This window comes from Schistocerca nitens, chromosome 3 (assembly GCF_023898315.1).
Source record: "Schistocerca nitens isolate TAMUIC-IGC-003100 chromosome 3, iqSchNite1.1, whole genome shotgun sequence".
Lineage (NCBI taxonomy): Eukaryota > Metazoa > Arthropoda > Insecta > Orthoptera > Acrididae > Schistocerca > Schistocerca nitens.
The window spans coordinates 752,951,823-752,971,235 of record NC_064616.1 but is presented as its reverse complement, the minus strand read 5'-3'; the positions used below and the strand labels follow the sequence as shown (position 1 = coordinate 752,971,235).

At 44.2% G+C, this 19,413-nt stretch overlaps 1 long non-coding RNA gene and 1 pseudogene across 1 annotated transcript in view; one reads left to right on the top strand and one right to left on the bottom strand.

Moving 5' to 3' along the window:
• The window catches only part of LOC126249748 (uncharacterized), a 317,045-nt gene that overhangs the window by 133,357 nt on the left and 164,275 nt on the right, over nucleotides 1–19,413 (bottom strand). The window contains exon 2 of the long non-coding RNA XR_007545652.1: nucleotides 17,476–17,535. This is a non-coding gene — a long non-coding RNA (uncharacterized LOC126249748). The remainder of the gene's footprint in view (nucleotides 1–17,475; nucleotides 17,536–19,413) is intronic.
• Nucleotides 1,222–1,339, top strand: LOC126250556 (5S ribosomal RNA; annotated as a pseudogene).

Below are 19,413 nucleotides of genomic sequence, written 5' to 3'. Positions count from 1 at the left end.
AAACTGTTTCCTGCGCTGTGTGCGTCACTGTTTATCACAGATTGGGCCCCAGAGAAGAGGCTGGGTTCGCCCTGTCGGGCTGCAGAGATTCCAGCAGAGTGAAAATAGACACGGTATGTAGGCGGACAGAGACAGGCAGCCGCTGCCACCGAGGCAACTGTCGCCGCTAGCGACAACACACGGCTCTCGTGCATTTTGCAGCCCGCTGCTGCGTCATGGACCTCTGTCCCGATCCTGGCGCGTCACCCGCCGCATTCATCGCGCGTTACCCGCTCCTGAATGAAGTGGCGTTCAATGAACAACGGAATGCACTCTCGATTCCATTTCCAATGAAGATTAAAACTGCAAGAGCATCAGCACAGCGAAACGACTTTCTGATGATATCCACTATACCTTTATCCGAGCGCATATGACTACTGCGTCACACAACTTCAGTTCCATATGCGACAGCCACGACCACGTTTTCGTCTTTACTTTTCTTTTTGGCGTCCCGCTGCCTTCGAGATTATAATGAGCTCAACGACGTATTATTACTAACAAGGGAACTAAGTAGTAGGGCAAGGAGAGAACGAGCTGAGGTAAACATCGGGCGATGAATCAGATTCGACTGATAAGATAAGAGAGTATTATGTTACGCCTGAGACGGCTGAGCTTTGTATCTCCAAGTTCACCCCTCCCCCGTCCCCTCTGCCCCTTCTCTCTCGACCAATATGAGGGCTCATAAAAGGTGGGAAACCCCTGGACCAATAGGATTTTTAGGTCTCCTCTCCCCTCCCACTTTTTATTATAAAAATCCTATGATTTTTAGGTCTCCTCTCCCCTCCCACTTTTGATTATAAAAATTCAAGTGCACGAGCCTCCACATTCGTGATGTGTGAATTATAGTGAAAGGATGAAAGTATAAGACTGTCAGATTTGAAAATATGTATTTGTCCATCCAGTATTATTATTAATATTATTATTCTTATTAATCATTTATTAATATATTCGTTAAAACTTACGTTTTGTTATTTTTTTACAGCAGTTCAACGTGTTTCTGGTCCAGTACTAGAAGAAATGCTGGACCAGGACACTCACGTGTTCAACATACTTTTGTCTGCGTGACCACAGCAGCAGCAGCCCACATTTACTGGACCTGGAATTCGGTTGTTCTGTACCGCCACCTCAACCACAGCAGTAGCAGCAGCCATCAGAAATATGTCGACTCACTGAGCCTCATTTGGCAAAGGCCATGCCGCAGTGGATACAACGGTTCCCGTGAGATCACCGTAGTTAAGCACTGTCGGGCGTGGGCGGCACTTGGATGGGTGACCATCCAGGCTGCCATGCGCTGTTGCCATTTTTCGGTGTGCACTCAGACTCATGATGCCAATTGAGGAGCTACTCGACCGAATAGTAGCGGCTCCAGTCAAAGAACACCATCATAACGACCGGGAGAGCGGTGTACTGACCACGCGCCCCTCCTATCCGCATCCTTAATGAGGATGACACGGCGGTCGGATGGTCCCGATGGGCCACTTGTAGCCTGAAGATGGAGTGCACTGAGCCTCATTTGATTGCCAGCAGAATATTGCTATTCATTAATACTTATTATTTGACTGCTAGTGGACCTGATCCTCTCACTATAGTACACAGAACAAGAATGACGCAGCCCACACAGTTGCTCTAGTAATAAAAGAAAGAGGAGAGGACGGGGGAGCTAGAATCTTATTGGTTCAGACAGAAAGAGCAGTGGGGTAGGGGGGAGGGGAGACGGGGTCTCCGAGAAAGATGGGTGGGGATGACCTTGCATATAACAAGCCCAATTTCCCGAAGTGTAACATGATACCCCCTTATCTTATAACGCACTATCTTATCTCATTCGTAAAATGTGATGTGTCACCCGATGTTTATCTCAGCTCAATCTCTCCTCACCCCACTACTGAAGTATTCATCGAACAGCTCACTAGCATTGGTTATCTTTTACAACTCTGTATTAAATAGTTAGATTAAACAAATGTTGCTCAAGTACGATTCGCTTCTCAGATATGCTCGAGAAACCGGGATTCAAAATTTTACGAGCCTGTTAAATGCCTCAGTAGTGAGCTGTGTATCGTACAGCGGTGTTAGTGCGCCTGAGGCGCCAGGCTGGAAGTCCTGCCCGTACTGCGTTTGAGTCTCGTCATAATTATATTTCTAATCTTCTACCAAACACAAGTATCGCTACAGTGAATCATGTTTCTATGGAAATGAACTATAGTAATAATGATGATAAGGAACGATCTTTATAACGATAATAACACTGTCAAATTCGTGGCGAGGGACATATGGAATCGTAATGAAATGACCACGCCTTTATCAATATTTTCATGTAGGCATTTTATCCGCCTCGGCATATGAGTGGTCAGCGGAGATTTTTCCTAGGTGGGTGAACTGCAACAGGCTTCACTCAACCACGTGATGCCAGATGAGGAGCTACGTGAGTGAGAAGTAATGAAAGCCGACAATGGTCGGGAGTGTGGTGTGCTGAACCCATGCCCTTTCATACCGCATCCAAATGACGCCGCTGCGGTCGCAGGTTCGAGTCCTGCCTCGTGAATGGATCTGTGTGATGTCCTTAGCTTAGTTAGGTTTAAGTAGTTCTAAGTTCTAGGGGACTGATGACCTCAGAAGTTAAGTCCCATAGTGCTCGGGGCCATTTGAACCAAATGACGCCATATGGAAGAGGATGACACAGCGGTCGGAGGAGGAGGAGGAGATTAGTGTTTAACGTCCCGTCGACAACGAGGTCATTAGAGACGGAGCGCAAGCTCGGGTGAGGAAAGGATGGGGAAGGAAATCGGCCGTGCCCTTTTAAAGGAACCATCCCGGCATTTGCCTGTAGCGATTTAGGGAAATCACGGAAAACCTAAATCAGGATGGCCGGAGACGGGATTGAACCGTCGTCCCCCCCCCCCCCCCAAAAAAAAAAAACAGCGGTCGGTCGGTCCCGACTGGCCTATCAGGGTCAGAATGCGGAGCTTTTTCTTTGCATGCATGTATTAAAAAGTTGCCGCGGTGAAATCAATAAACATACAATGAGGTGACATATATAATGGGGTTGGGTTGTTTTTGGGGAAGGGGACCAGAGAGCGAGATCATCGGTCTCATCGGATTACGGAAGGATGGGGAAGGAAGTCGGCCGTGCCCTTTCAAAGGAACCATCCCGGCATTTGCCTGGAGCGATTTAGGGAAATCACGGAAAACCCAAATCAGGATGGCCGGACGTGGGTTGAACCGTCGTCCTCCCGAATGCGAGTCCAGCGTCTAACCACTGCGCCACTTTGCTCGGTACACATATACAGGGTGTTACAAAAAGGTACGGCCAAACTTTCAGGAAACATTCCTCACACACAAAAAAAGAAAATATGGTATGTGGACATGTGTCCGGAAACACTTACTTTCCAAGTTGGAGCTCATTTTATTACTTCTCTTCAAATCACATTAATCATCGAATGGAAACACACAGCAACAGAACGTACCAGCATGACTTCAAACAATTTGTTACAGGAAATGTTCAAAATGTCCTCCGTTAGCGAGGATACATGCATCCACCCTCCGTCACATGGAATCCCTGATGCGCTGATGCAGCCCTGGAGAATGGCGTATTGTATCACAGCCGTCCACAATACGAGCACGAAGAGTCTCTACATTTGGTACCGAGGTTGCGTAGACAAGAGCTTTCAAATGCCCCCATAAATGAAAGACAAGAGGGTTGAGGTCAGGAGAGCGTGGTGGCCATGGAATTGGTTTGCCTCTACCAATCCATGGGTCACCGAATCTGTTGTTGAGAAGCGTACGAACACTTCGACTGAAATGTGCAGGAGCTCCATCGTGCATGAACGACATGTTGTGTCGTACTTGTAAATGCACATGTTCTAGCAGCACAGGTAGAGTATCCCATATGAAATCATGATAACGTGCTCCATTGAGCGTAGGTGGAAGAACATGGGGCCAAATCAAGACATCACTTAGCGACCGAGAGTAGCCGCATTTGTGTAGAGTTATCAGTGCCAACATGCCAACAGACAAGCAAAGCTGCTTGAAATAACGGCACAAATCAATGTGAGACGTACGACGAACGTAACCGTTACGACAGTGCGGCGAAATTTAAGGTTAATAGGCTCGGGCGGGGACTACTCAAGAGGACGTCGTTATCAGGAGAAAGAAAACTGGCATTCTACGGATCGGAGCGTGGAATGTCAGATCCCTTAATCGGACAGGTAGGTTAGAAAATTTAAAAAGGGAAATGGATAGGTTAAAGTTAGATATAGTGGGAATTAGTGAAGTTCGGTGGCAGGAGGAACAAGACTTTTGGTCAGGTGATTACAGGGTTATAAATACAAAATCAAATAGGGGTAATGCAGGAGTAGGTTTAATAATGAATAAAAAAATAGGAGTGCGGGTTAGCTACTACAAACAGCATAGTGAACGCATTATTGTGGCCAAGATAGACACAAAGCCCATGCCTACTACAGTGGTACAAGTTTATATGCCAACTAGCTCTGCAGATGACGAAGAAATTGATGAAATGTATGACGAGATAAAAGAAATTATTCAGGTAGTGAAGGGAGACGAAAATGTAATAGTCATGGGTGACTGGAATTCGTCAGTAGGAAAAGGGAGAGAAGGAAACATAATAGGTGAATATGGATTGGGGGGAAGAAATGAAAGAGGAAGCCGCCTTGTAGAATTTTGCACAGAGCATAACTTAATCATAGCTAACACTTGGTTCAAGAATCATAAAAGAAGGTTGTATACCTGGAAGAATCCTGGAGATACTAATAGGTATCAGATAGATTATATAATGGTAAGACAGAGATTTAGGAACCAGGTTTTAAATTGTAAGACATTTCCAGGGGCAGATGTGGATTCTGACCACACTCTATTGGTTATGAACTGCAGATTGAAACTGAAGAAACTGCAGAAAGGTGGGAATTTAAGGAGATGGGACCTGGATAAACTGAAAGAACCAGAGGTTGTACAGAGTTTCAGGGAGAGCATAAGGGAACAATTGACAGGAATGGTGGAAAAAATACAGTAGAAGAAGAATGGGTAGCTCTGAGGGATGAAGTAGTGAAGGCAGCAGAGGATCAAGTAGGTAAAAAGACGAGGGCTAATAGAAATCCTTGGGTAACAGAAGAAATATTGAATTTAACTGATGAAAGGAGAAAATATAAAAATGCAGTAAATGAAGCAGGCAAAAGGGAATACAAACGTCTCAAAAATGAGATCGACAGAAAGTGCAAAATGGCTAAGCAGGGATGGCTAGAGGACAAATGTAAGGATGTAGAGGCTTGTCTCACTCGGGGTAAGATAGATACTGCCTACAGGAAAATTAAAGAGACCTTTGGAGAGAAGAGAACCACTTGTATGAATATCAAGAGCTCAGATGGCAACCCAGTTCTAAGCAAAGAAGGGAAGGCAGAAAGGTGGAAGGAGTATATAGAGGGTTTATACAAGGGCGATGTACTTGAGGACAATATTATGGAAATGGAAGAGGATGTAGATGAAGATGAAATGGGAGATAGGATACTACGTGAAGAGTTTGACAGAGCACTGAAAGACCTGAGTCGAAACAAGGCCCCGGGAGTAGACAACATTCCATTAGAACTACTGATGGCCTTGGGAGAGCCAGTCATGACAAAACTCTACCATCTGGTGAGCAAGATGTATGAGACAGGCGAAATACCCACAGACTTCAAGAAGAATATAATAATTCCAATACCAAAGAAAGCAGGTGTTCACAGATGTGAAAATTACCGAACTATCAGTTTAATAAGTCACAGCTGCAAAATACTAACGCGAATTCTTTACAGACGAATGGAAAAACTGGTAGAAGCGGACCTCGGGGAAGATCAGTTTGGATTCCGTAGAAATGTTGGAACACGTGAGGCAATACTAACCTTGCGACTTATCTTAGAAGAAAGATTAAGAAAAGGCAAACCTACGTTTCTAGCATTTGTAGACTTAGAGAAAGCTTTTGACAACGTTAACTGGAATACTCTCTTTCAAATTCTGAAGGTGGCAGGGGTAAAATACAGGGAGCGAAAGGCTATTTACAATTTGTACAGAAACCAGATGGCAGTTATAAGAGTCGAGGGGCATGAAAGGGAAGCAGTGGTTGGGAAAGGAGTGAGACAGGGTTGTAGCCTCTCCCCGATGTTATTCAATCTGTATATTGAGCAAGCAGTAAAGGAAACAAAAGAAAAATTCGGAGTAGGTATTAAAATTCATGGAGAAGAAGTAAAAACTTTGAGGTTCGCCGATGACATTTTAATACTGTCAGAGACAGCAAAGGACTTGGAAGAGCAGTTGAACGGAATGGACAGTGTCTTGAAAGGAGGATATAAGATGAACATCAACAAAAGCAAAACGAGGATAATGGAATGTAGTCAAATTAAATCGGGTGATGCTGAGGGGATTAGATTAGGAAATGAGACACTTAAAGTAGTAAAGGAGTTTTGCTATTTAGGGAGTAAAATCACTGATGATGGTCGAAGTAGAGAGGATATAAAATGTAGACTGGCAATGGCAAGGAAATCGTTTCTGAAGAAGAGAAATTTGTTAACATCGAGTATAGATTTAAGTATCAGGAAGTCGTTTCTGAAAGTATTTGTATGGAGTGTAGCCATGTATGGAAGTGAAACATGGACGATAACCAGTTTGGACAAGAAGAGAATAGAAGCTTTCGAAATGTGGTGCTACAGAAGAATGCTGAAGATAAGGTGGGTAGATCACGTAACTAATGAGGAGGTATTGAATAGGATTGGGGAGAAGAGAAGTTTGTGGCACAACTTGACTAGAAGAAGGGATCGGTTGGTAGGACATGTTTTGAGGCATCAAGGGATCACAAATTTAGCATTGGAGGGCAGCGTGGAGGGTAAAAATCGTAGAGGGAGACCAAGAGATCAATACAGTAAGCAGATTCAGAAGGATGTAGGTTGCAGTAGGTACTGGGAGATGAAGAAGCTTGCACAGGATAGAGTAGCATGGAGAGCTGCATCAAACCAGTCTCAGGACTGAAGACCACAACAACAACAGGCTACGGCAGCAGACACCCGACGCGAGTGCCTTTGCTAACATCACGACATGTCCTGCAGCGTCTCTCCTGGGCTCTTAATCATATCGGTTGGACCCTACACGACTGGAAAACCGTGGCCTGGTCAGTTGAGTCCCGATTTCAGTTGGTAAGAGCTGATGGTAGGATACGAGAGTGGTGCAGACCCCACGAGGCAATGGACTCAAGATATCGACAAGGCACTGTGCAAGCTGGTGCTGGCTCCATAATGGTGTGGGCTGTATTTACATACAATGGAGTGAGTCCTCTGGTCCAACTGAACCCATCACTGACTGGAAATCGTTACGTTCGCCTACTTAGAGTCCATTTGCAGCCATTCGTTTACTTCATGTTTCCAAATAACGATGGAATTTTTATGGATGGCAATGGCTGTGTCACCGGGCCACAATTGTTCGCAATTGGTTTGAAGAACATGCTGGACAATTCGAGCTAATGATTTGGCCACCTAGAATGAATCCCATCGAACATATGTAGGACATAATCGAGAGATCAGTTCGTGAACAAAATCCTACACCGGCAACACTTCCGTAATTGTGGACAGCTTATAAAGGCAACATGGCGCAATATATCTGCAAGGGACTTCCAACAACTTGTTGAGTCCATGCCACGTCGAATTTCTGCATTATGCCGGGAAAAAGCAGGTCCGACACGATATTGGGGGGGGGGGGGGGGTAATCCCACGACTTTTGTCAACTCAGTGTATAATTCATCGTCGTCATTGGTTGGTCGACAGCGTTTGGAGTGGGAACTATCATAAGAGCATGAAAAAGTAGTGTAGACTTTGAGCAGGCACATTTTATGGATGCCAATTTCTGACAGAGGACATTTGATTTTTCATAGTGATAACGGAGAACTATCTCAATGAATGTGACTGTTGTTAAAATATAATTTTTGATGCAAACAATGCGTATTTCAACTCAGGTACAATTACAGGAGCTGTCAACTGATGCAGGGCAAGCGAGTGAAGTGTAAAGTAAATTCACAAGATGATATTTCTCTCTGACTCTCTTACACGGTAGCAGCGTTCTGCAATCGCTTCAAGACACTTTTGACTTAGCTGTAAAAGTACACCCCGCAAGGCAGACACAACGGTGTCACGCTTACGTAATATAACCTGCCACTATTGTTATTATTATTATTATTATTATTATTGGTCTTCAGAAGGAACACGACTCGACGCAACGTTATGATGGAAGGTTCGGGAAAAAAATTACGAGACTCGAACGCAGTACGAGCCAGACAACTTGTCTGCCGCCTCTTAGCCGGTTGCGATAACACCGCTGTTCCATGGTTGACGCTCTCGTATGGTGTTCACCAATCTCGTAAAGCTTTGGACCTCCATTTCTCAAAAATGCTTGAAAAGCGCATCATACCAGACCAGTATTTATTAGATCTAAGTACATACTAAAATCGCGAAAGATTAGCAGAATCGGTGGCCCGATGGTTATCGATAGTAAGAACATCGGCATTAGCGGCTCTTGTCGGTGATGTTAAAATTTGCGGGTGTTGGTGCCACGTCATTCTTCTGATGTTTCGGCCTTCTTAAAAAATGGTTCAAATGGCTCTGAGCACTATGGGACTTAACATCTATGGTCATCAGTCCCCTAGAACTTAGAACTACTTAAACCTAACTAACCTAAGGACATCACACAACACCCAGCCATCACGAGGCAGAGAAAATCCCTGACCCCGCCGGGAATCGAACCCGGGAACCCGGGCGTGGGAAGCGAGAACGCTACCGCACGACCAAGAGATGCGGGCTCGGCCTTCTTACCAAGGCGGTCTTCCAGATGGTGGCTGCTCACTCTGGTGCACTGTCAATCTTGTGGTAATTTCGAGGTAGATATTGATAATTTTGGTAAAGGTAGCTTCTACATCTACATCTACATACATATTCCGCAAGCCACCGCAAGGTGAGTGGCTATTAGACATTTTGTATCCTGTTCCACTAGCAAGTAGAACGAGGGGAAAACGACTCTCTATATGCTTCCGTATGGGCCCTAATTTCTCGTATCCTATCTTAGCGGTCCTTACGAAAAATATGTCTCGGCGTCCTTAGAATCGTTTTGCAGCCAACTTCAAATGGCGGTTCCCTGAACTTCCTTAGCAGTGTTCCTCGAAAATATCATCGCCTTCCCTCAAGGTTTTCCCACTTGTGTTCCCGAAGGATCTCCGTAATACTAGCATGTTGATGAAGCCTATCGGTAAGAAATCTAGCAGAATGCCACTCAATTGCTTCGATGTCTTTCTTTAATCGGACATGGTGGCGATCTCTGACGGCATTTCTTAATCGTGGAATCTACTGGTACAAAAGTTTTTCTTTCTTTTCTCTTTTGTCGGTTTAGCGCTGATATAAAGCAATTCCCTTAAGGTTTGAAGTAAGCGACATTCATGTAGGAAATTCATGGAATGACTACTTCTGTGGGCACATGGTTAACTAATTTCTCTCTGTCTTCTTGCTGCAGAAAACTTCAGAAAAATGTAACTTCTGATGCATTCTTAGCTCGAGCTGAGCTTGATTCTGCAACTCCACGCTTAGACTTCTACTGCACTCGCAACTCTGTTTCAACGAAAATCGAGGGCTGTGTTATGTCATTGTTTAGAGGCCTTACAAATTTTACGAGATCGTTGTTCTAACGGAATCAGACACGAACGGGCGCCCTATATACGCTTGGCCTTCATGAATACTTGCCATTACGATCAATAGAAGCATGAAACTGCAACAGCCTCTTGGAAACAAGTACAATACGTCATCTTACGAGCTGTTAAGGAACAAGGTGCCGATGCACCCTCGAAGTCACACTGTTAAATAATTTTCAAAAAATTAAATAGTCTTTCCAAATCACGGATGTAATGCGATTGCGTTAGACCCAATTTTCTTCACCTTCAATAAGGCTGAAGATAAGACGAGGAGAATCAGTAGTTTTTTGCAGTAAAAAAGGAGAAAATATTGATTTTAACTCATCTTCTGTCTCGACATCCATTGCAGTTTCTTCAATTTTTTGCTCAATAGTCTCTGAGCATGTTATTTTTCCTGCATGGATGCAAAAAGATTCCAATTGTTTACACATGATACATTTTGTCAATAATAAGACGTTGCAGTCATGTGTATTCACTTTAAATTACTTTTATTCCATATTCGAAAATACTTTGAATCGAACAGAATAACGACGCATCATTGAATGTCAACCATATTCTACTCCCAACTCGTACCAACTAACGCGCCGAGAAGTGCAAAGATATTACATATTATAGTAACTTTTTAATTTTACAAAACACTTTCATACTGACATCGTTAACAGTTACGACGTCGATAACTACAAATGTAATAATAATTTTGAAATACATCGAAAATATGAAAAATAATTATGTTATTTGAAAAACAAATAAATTAATAATACTTGTGTTTGATTCGTCGTTTTAGAATAAAGTTTTATGTTTGTATATATGTTCTAATTCTCAGAGTATATCGTCAAGTACAAAACATAATGATAATAGTTTCACTGATCAGTTACATTACATGCTGAACGTAGTCATGTCATTTAGTGTCCACTGGTTATTACGAGGAGTAGTCATACGTATCAAGCGATCACAGGCCCTATAGACCACGCGCTGCTTCCAAAAACTGCCTCATTCCTCTCTGTTTTGCTCTCGGCCCCCTCCAGGTGTCTTCAGTATTTCTAGGGCTGCCAAATCCTTCGCCAGGTCGTCCATCCAGCGCTGCCTTGGTCGTCCTATGGGGCGTCTGGTGTTTAGTTTCCCCTCAAGTGCTTTCTTCACCTGTCTTTCTTCTGGAATACGGGCTAAATGACCTGCCCACTGGATTCTCTTACTCTTCAGCTTCTGTGAGATTGTTGGTTGTTGCATCAAGAGGTAAATATCCCCGTTCTTCCTCCTCCTCTATTCCCCTTTATCGGTCCCCATATTTTCGTCACTACTCTTCTTTCAAATATTAATAGTTTTTCCTTTTCTCGTTCTGTCAGGCTCCAGGTTTTTGAACTGTACATGGCTTCTGGCATAGAACTGTGTTATATATTCTCATCTTGATATTCGCTGAAATTGATTTTGCACTGAGTGTCTACCTGAGTGAATACATGCGTTTCATTCCAACTGCTGTTCTTTCTTTGATTTCCATCTGTGTGCTGTTGTCGCTGGCAAACCAAGATCACAAGTACTTATCACCTCGAAAAAATAAGGTTACGTAATTAAATTTTTTAAATTTTTTTTTACAGGTACCTGTTTCCAGTACTTGTAATCATTGAAATCTCGGCGCCATAATACCGAAGCACGCCACCAGAGGAGGCAAAACGAAATGACAGACATCACAGACAAAGTGGAGTACTCGTATGGTGCAGTCATTCGTTTTCTGCATTAGAAGGGGAACAACGTCGGAACAGTCCATATTTAAATGAAACTATATGGTTCCAGAAACCTTTTCAAGTCTCCTGCTCACTACGCAGATGCGCTAACTACTACGCCGCCATGGCACAGTGGCTTTGCACATCTGAACGACCTATCCTACCACGCTTTCCACCACAGACCAAATTCCCATTCACGCCTCAAGCCACTTGGTATTCCCCCTAAACTCGAACAACATTGCAGAGGGTTGGAGTTGGGTTGTTTGGGGAAGGAGACCAGACAGCGAGGTCATCGGTCTCATCGGATTAGGGAAGGATGGGGAAGGAAGTCGGCCGTGCCCTTTCAAAGGAACCATCCCGGCATTTGCCTGGAGCGATTTAGGGAAATGACGGAAAACCTAAATCAGGATGGCTGGACGCGGGATTGAACCGTCGTCCTCCCAAATGCGAGTCCAGTGTCTAACGACTGCGCCACCTCGCTCGGTCAACATTGCAGACGCTCTCCAACTGTACTGGAATAGCACCTCAGTATCGAACGAAACGGGGAATCCTGCCTGAAATCCAGGCATATGTGATTCAGTAAAATGAAACTGTCCAACATCTATAATGTATATAAGCAGACTGAAGCGACGAATGAAAATTTGTGCCAGGGCTAGTGGGGAGTACCAAGTGGGCTGAAGCGTGAATGGGAATTTGGATTGAGGAGAGAAGCGTGCCAGGGCAGTCAGTGAAGTTGTGCAAAGCTCCTGTGCAGGGTGGTGGAGTGGTTATCACATCTGTTTGTGAGCAGGAGACCCGGGTTTGAAACCCAGACTCTACAAATTTTCGCTCGTAGCTTCAGTCTGACACAAGAAAGAATCGCTACACAAAGAAGGAGTTGTGCGACATATACGAAAGTTGGTAGGCGTGTTTCTACATCTGAAAGATGATGTTTATTCAGATTCGGCGTCCGTCGCAGAAGAGTGGTGCTAATAATGCCACGATGAGGATGCAATTCAGGTTTGCTTTGAGTACACGCTGTAACGGTCGTGAGCATTAGTTACCTTTGCGATCGGACGAGGTGAGTTGATGTTGGTCAAGAATACCTTTCAGACGACAAAGACGCCGTTATCAACAGCGCACAGAGTTTGAACGAGTTGGTGTGATAGGGCTACGAGAAGCTGGATGTTCCTTCAGCGATACTGCAGAAAGACTTGACAGCAATGTAGCCACTGTACACGATTGCTAGCAGCGGTGCAGACGAGAACGTACGGTCGCAAGAAGACCAGGCCAAGTGGCACTACCGGGAGGGAGGACCATCGTGTTCGACGTTGGGTTCTGGCGCATTGCACTGCATCTACAGCAGCAATCTGAGCAGCAGTTGACAGCACAGTGACACAACGAACTCTTACAAATCTGTTACTCCAAGGACGGCTCCGACGAAAACGTCCTATAGCGTGCATTCCACTGGCGCCAAATCACCGCCATGTGCGATTTCAGTGGTTTCATGCGAGATCTAATTGGAGGGCGGGGTGGAGGTCTGTTGTGTTTTCTTGTGAAAGCTGCTTCTGCGTCGGTGCCAGTGATGGCCGTGTTTTGGTTTGGAGGAGGCCAGTTGAGGGCCTGCAACCATGCATTTTGCTCGCGTATCATGTCATTTCTGGAAACCCAGAATCTACTCTGTAGGAATCAACATGGATTCCGGAAACAGCGATCGTGTCAGACCCAACTCGTTTCATTTGTTCATGAGACCCAGAAAATATTAGATACAGGCTCCCAGGTAAATGCCATTTTCCTTGACTTCCGGAAGGCGTTCGATACAGTTCCACACTGTCGCCTGATAAACAAATTAAGAGCCTACGGAATATCAGACCAGCTATGTGGCTGGATTGAAGAGTTTTTAGCAAACAGACCACAGCATGTTGTTCTCAATGGAGAGACGTCTACAGACGTTAAAGTAACCTCTGGCGTGCCACAGGGGACTGTTATAGGACCATTGCTATTCACAATATATGTAAATGACCTAGTATAGTATCGGAAGTTCTATGCGGCTTTTCGCAGATGATGCTGTAGTACACAGAGAAGTTGCAGCATTAGAAAATTGCAGCGAAATGCAGGAAGATCTGCAGCGGATATGCACTTGGTGCAGGGAGTGGCAACTGATCCTTAAAATAGACAAATGTAATGTATTGCGAATACATAGAAAGAAGGATCCTTTATTGTATGATTATATGATAGCGGAACAAACACTGGTAGCAGTTACTTCTGTAAAATATCTGGGAGTATGCGTACGGAACGATTTGAAGTGGAATGATCATATAAAATTAATTGTTGGTAAGACGGGTGCCAGGTTGAGATTCATTGGGAGAGTCCTTATAAAATGTAGACCATCAATAAAGGAGGTGGTTTAAAAAACACTCGTTCCACCTATACTTGAGTATTGCTCATCAGTGTGGGATCCGTACCAGGTCGGGTTGACAGAGGAGATAGAGAAGATCCTAATAAGAGCGGCGCGTTTCGTCACAGGGTTATTTGGTAAGCGTGATAGCGTTACGGAGTTGTTTAGCGAACTCAAGTAACAGACTCTGCAAGAGAGGGGCTCTGCATCGCGGTGTAGCTTGCTGTCCAGGTTTCGAGAGGGTGCGTTTCTGGATGAGGTATCGAATATATTGCTTCCCCCTACTTATACCTCCCGAGGAGATGACGAATGTAAAACTAGAGAGATTCGAGCGCGAGCGGAGGCTTTCCGGCAGTCGTTCTTCCCGCGAACCATACGCGACTGGAACAGGAAAGGGAGGTAATGACAGTGGCACGTAAAGTGCCCTCCGCCACACACCGTTGGGTGGCTTGCGAAGTATAAATATAAATGTAGTTGTAGACCCGTCTGCGTGCTAGACACATTGGACCTGCACCTGTAGTTATCGTCTATGGTGTGATTTCGTAAGACAGCAGGAGCACGCTTCTGTTTATCCCACACATGCTAACTGTAAAATTGTTTCCCAGCAGGATAACCCTCGGCCGCATACCGCTGTTGTAACCTAACATACTTTATAGAGTGTCGACAGGTTGCCTTGGCCTGTTCGATCACCAGATCTGTCTCCAATTGAACACATGTTGGACATCATCGGACGACAACTCCAGCGTCATCCACAGACAGAATTAACCGTTCCTGTATTTATCGAACAACTGCAACAGACGTTGAACTACAGGCCGCAAACTGACGTCCGGCACTTGCACAACACAATGCAGCATTCAACATCCTGGTGGTTACATCGGTTATTAATGTACCAGCAATACACATTTTCAATGACTTTTTTCGCACTTAGATTAAGGTGTGATCTTGCAATGTTAATCATTTAAATACTGTGTTACCTAGATAAATGTATTCCCGAAATTTCGATAACGTACAGTAATGAAGGTCACAGTCACACATGCTGCTTTTTGGGACTATCAAATGTTGCCTCACACCGCGTATTATCCTGAAATGGCGCCCAATGACTGCTTGCTCCGATGAAAATAGCACCGCATGACAGGAATTTCCAAATTGAAAACGAGGTGACTGCGAGGTTGGACATTTCCTGAACAACGAAAATCCAGACTTGTGCCAACAAGGTCTACGCCATGTTATCTATCGTGGAAAAAATGTGTCACGTTGAAAGACGAATATGTAGAGACATACCAACACAATCACCAAGTTTCATATTCACAGCTTCACTTTTTCTAGGTGGTAACAAAGACTTCATGACTACCCCTCGTACGTATTGGCGTCGTCCACTTATTATACAGGTCCTACGAACGTGTTGTTTCTTCTTCTTCTTAACTGTCGCTTTGGCCTGGGAGACCACATGCGTTCTCTACATTCCTCCACCAGTCATTCTATTCCTGGCTTTCGAAATTCACTCTCTTTTTCTCCTGCCCATCGCATCCATATCCCTGTTGATGTTATCCTTCCATCTCGTCCGTGGCCTTTCTCGGCCTCTTCTGCCTTCCACGGAACCTCAGAATGCTACACGTGGTAGTCTTTCCTCTGCTATCCTCGTTAGCTGTCCAGCCCTCGTCACTCTTCTTTTCTTCATCCTTCGGACAGTATCAGCTTGTGAATATAGATTTGCCAGTTCCTGCTTTTTTGCTATCCGCCATTCCTGTGATTCGGAGTCCCTCTTGGGGCCAAATATTTTAATATCTTTCACTCTAAGACTAGTAGGTTTTGTTCCTTTGTTTTCCTTAAAATAAATGTTTCAGAGCCATATAGAGCTACCGAGAGAATTACTCACTGGTATAGTCTGATTTTAAAAATTCTCGAAACCGCTCCACTGCACAGCACGTTCCGTAAATCAAAATATGATATCTTTGCCACTGCAATCCTTGCCTTACTCTCAATTTTCATTCGATTCTGCTCGCTGAAAATGTGCTTAAGCAAACATAAATTAAAATCTGTAGATACTTGTCCTAACTAATTGGATCTTCAGTGTGAAGTAAAACAGCGTATAGAAGGAGAACGGTTAGAATGGAAACCAAGATGTTGTCCGACTGACAGCTTGGTTAAGGGGCTATTGCCCAAATACACATCTAACGAATTGGCAGTCGAACCCCAGTCGGTCATCGGATTTTCTTCTTCCGAAAAACTATAGGCCACCCAACAACTCGTTAGTTTAGCCAGCCCGATTTAGGTTTTCCGTACGTTCCCTAAATTACTTCAGGCAAACGCAGGGATGGTTCCTACCTTAAAACCACAGACGACCACCTGCCCCACCCTTGTCAAACTAGACCAGTAAGCACGTAAATACCTGTAAGTATGAATTATCTTATTTTTATTGTGATTAAATTGTAATACCTTACGTCCAGTACCTCTGTAAGAGTGAAACACTGACGGAAAAAACTACTACTACTACTACTACTTCTACTACGAAAACTACACAGTAGATTGTTAACGAAGGTCCCAGCACACGGAAAAGTTTCCTAGATACGTGAGTCGCCCGAAGACTTCTGAAGTGACAGAACCCACTGCATTGTACTCGACGACTAGTGTTCACCACAGACAAGGCTATCGTCAGGGATGCCCCAGGGAAGTGTGATAGGCCCTCTCTTCTTCACTATATACATAAAGGATCTGACGGATAAGGTGAGCAGCAATCGGTGACTGCTTGCTGATAACGCTGTAGTGTACGGGAAAGAGTCGCCGTTTAGTGATTGTGGGAGGAAACAGAATGACTTAGATTTCTATTTCGTGCGAAGGACAGCTTGATCTAAATATAGACAAACAAAAGTTAATGCAGATGAGTAGGAAAAACATTGCAGCAATGTTCGAATACAATATTAGTGATGTGCTTCTTGATAGTCATGTATGTTAAATACATGTGCGTAATACTGCAAAGCTGTATGAAATGGAACGAGTATTTAGGGTCAGCAGTGGGAAAGGCGAATGGTAAACTTCGGTTTATTGGGAAAATTTTCGGAAAGTGTTGCTCATTTGTAAAGGAGACCGCGTACAGAACACCAGTGCGATCCATTCTTGAGTACTGTCTGAGTGTTTGGGATCCCCACCAGGTAGGATTAAAGGACCACACCGAGGCAATACAGTGGCATTCTGCTAGATTTCTTAACGGTAGGTTTCATCAACATGCTAGTGTTACGGAGATTTTTCGTGAACTCAGATGAGAATCTCTGGAGGAAAAACCACGTTCTTTTCGCGAAGCGTTATAAAGAAACCGACATTTGCGGCTGACTGCAGCCGACGTACATTTCACCCAAGGAACGCGAAAACAAGATGAGAGAAATTAGGGCTCGTATGGAGACAATTTGCGAGTGGAACAGGCAATGGAATGACAATTTTTGGTACAAGGTACCCTACTGCACCGTGCACGGTGTGGTGGTTTACGGTGTGTGTATGTGGATGTACTAGTTTTCAGCACTCTGAAAAACAAGGGCACTGCACGGAATTGCTATATGTAGTTCACTGGAAAACGACATAAGTACTCAAACTACGACAATTAATCTCTATGCTAATATGCTCTCATACATTTAGGAAGGCTAACTCACCTTCCGGCAAAGCCGACAGCCAAATCTTCTTTCATACTCGATTCTGCTTACAGGTGGAATCTGCAGACAAGAGAAACATTGCCATCAGTAATCTGAAAAATTCAGTGGGAGATAAGATGCCAATAATGAATATTGATTTTCGGGAATGTATCACCAGAGATAAAATACTGGAAAATAGGTAATTTTTCCCCATGCTAAATCAGTTTTTTAAAAAGGGTAAGAACTACGTATTTTCTGCAACAGAACTATAGTGTCTTTACGTGAAACTATGAAGCAACTGAAACTTTTGCTTCATAAACTGTAAATTTCTTAAACTGAGAACACGACCGTAAAAATTATTCACCATTTACAGACAGAAATTCAAATGCATTGACAGTATATTTATTTTGAGACCTTTGCATAGGTATGCCATCTAGCGAAAGAAAAAATAATGCTATGTCGGTATGAGCGCACCACAGCAAGTTCTTTAGCGTCCATCCTAAAATTTTAAGAGACGAGTTTAGATAGATGTCCAAAAAGTGGTAAAACGTAAGCCACAAAGGAAACAGGAAAAACACACTAAAATCATTCTCTCTCTCTCTCTCTCTCTCTCTCTTTCTCTCTCTCTCTCTCTCTCTCACACACACACACACACACACACGCAAAACAACGAAAATCAAATTGTCAGATTTTAGACTTTCAGTAAAAAGGGGAAAAGCAGTGGGAAAAAAATAATACAGCAGATAGCTACTGTTAGCTGGTTGCCGGCCGCTATGACCGAGCGGTTCTAGGCGCTTCAGTCTGGAACTGCGCGACAGCTACGGTCGCATGTTCGAATCCTACCTCGGGCATGGATGTGTGTGATGTCCTCAGGTTAGTTAGGTTTAAGTAGTTCTAAGTTCTAGAGGACTGATGACCTCAGATGTTGTGCTCAAAGCCTTTTGTTTGTTTGTTTGTTTGCTGGATGGTCGTTGGAATAAAAGGGATTCTGCAACACACTAAAATCCCCAGCCTAAAAGCTTAGTTCAGAGTCCAGACATTTCACAAAATTTTAAAAGCTTTACCACACTCGTCTCGTCATCAGATAGAATAGAAGGCAGATCCCCAGCTAAATTTGCTTCCACCCGCTTATCAAAATACAAAATGCACACGGGTAAAATGTGACGTACAGTGATATACACGCCACAGGCATCGACGGAGTAAGAAGCTATGTGTTGGGGGACAGTGCCCAATTCGGAGCTCGGAGGCGGGTCAGGGCCACTTCATCCCACCAGAGTAACACGTATGAACAACGCACTGGCCGGATAGATGGCTTTACAATCTGAAGCTTATTTCCCGTCACTGCCAGCCACTCCTCCTCCACACAACTGCATGGATCTCCGACTCACGAGCGAAAAGACGATCTGCAGGGAAATGGCAAAATATGTCATGTGATGTCATGTCCCTGCAAGCGTGCTTGGTGGCTTTGCTCGTTCATTTCCCCAAACTCCCAAGTGCTTCGGTGGCCAAAAGAAAGAGATACCAACTTCCCCTGCTACTGAAAAAAGTAGAGTTGGGCATGTTCTAGCTGGACTATTTTCTATGCTGGTTCAAATGGCTCTGAGCACTATGGGACTCAACTGCTGAGGTCATTAGTCCCCTAGAACTTAGAACTAGTCAAACCCAACTAACCTAAGGACATCACAAACATCCATGCCCGAGGCAGGATTCGAACCTGCGACCGTAGCGGTCTTGCGGTTCCAGACTGCAGCGCCTTTAACCGCACGGCCACTTCGGCCGGCTTCTATGCTGGGTACATGTGCTGCAATGATTGTAGGGCCATTTTAAAATGTTTGGATTTTTTTTTTTTTAAAGATGCTGGGGAAGCTAGAGTGGGACAGTTGGTACCCCACTTTTCAGTCAGTCATTTAGTAAACAGGAGCATTTTCGCCTTTATTTGTGCACCGATAGGAGCATTCT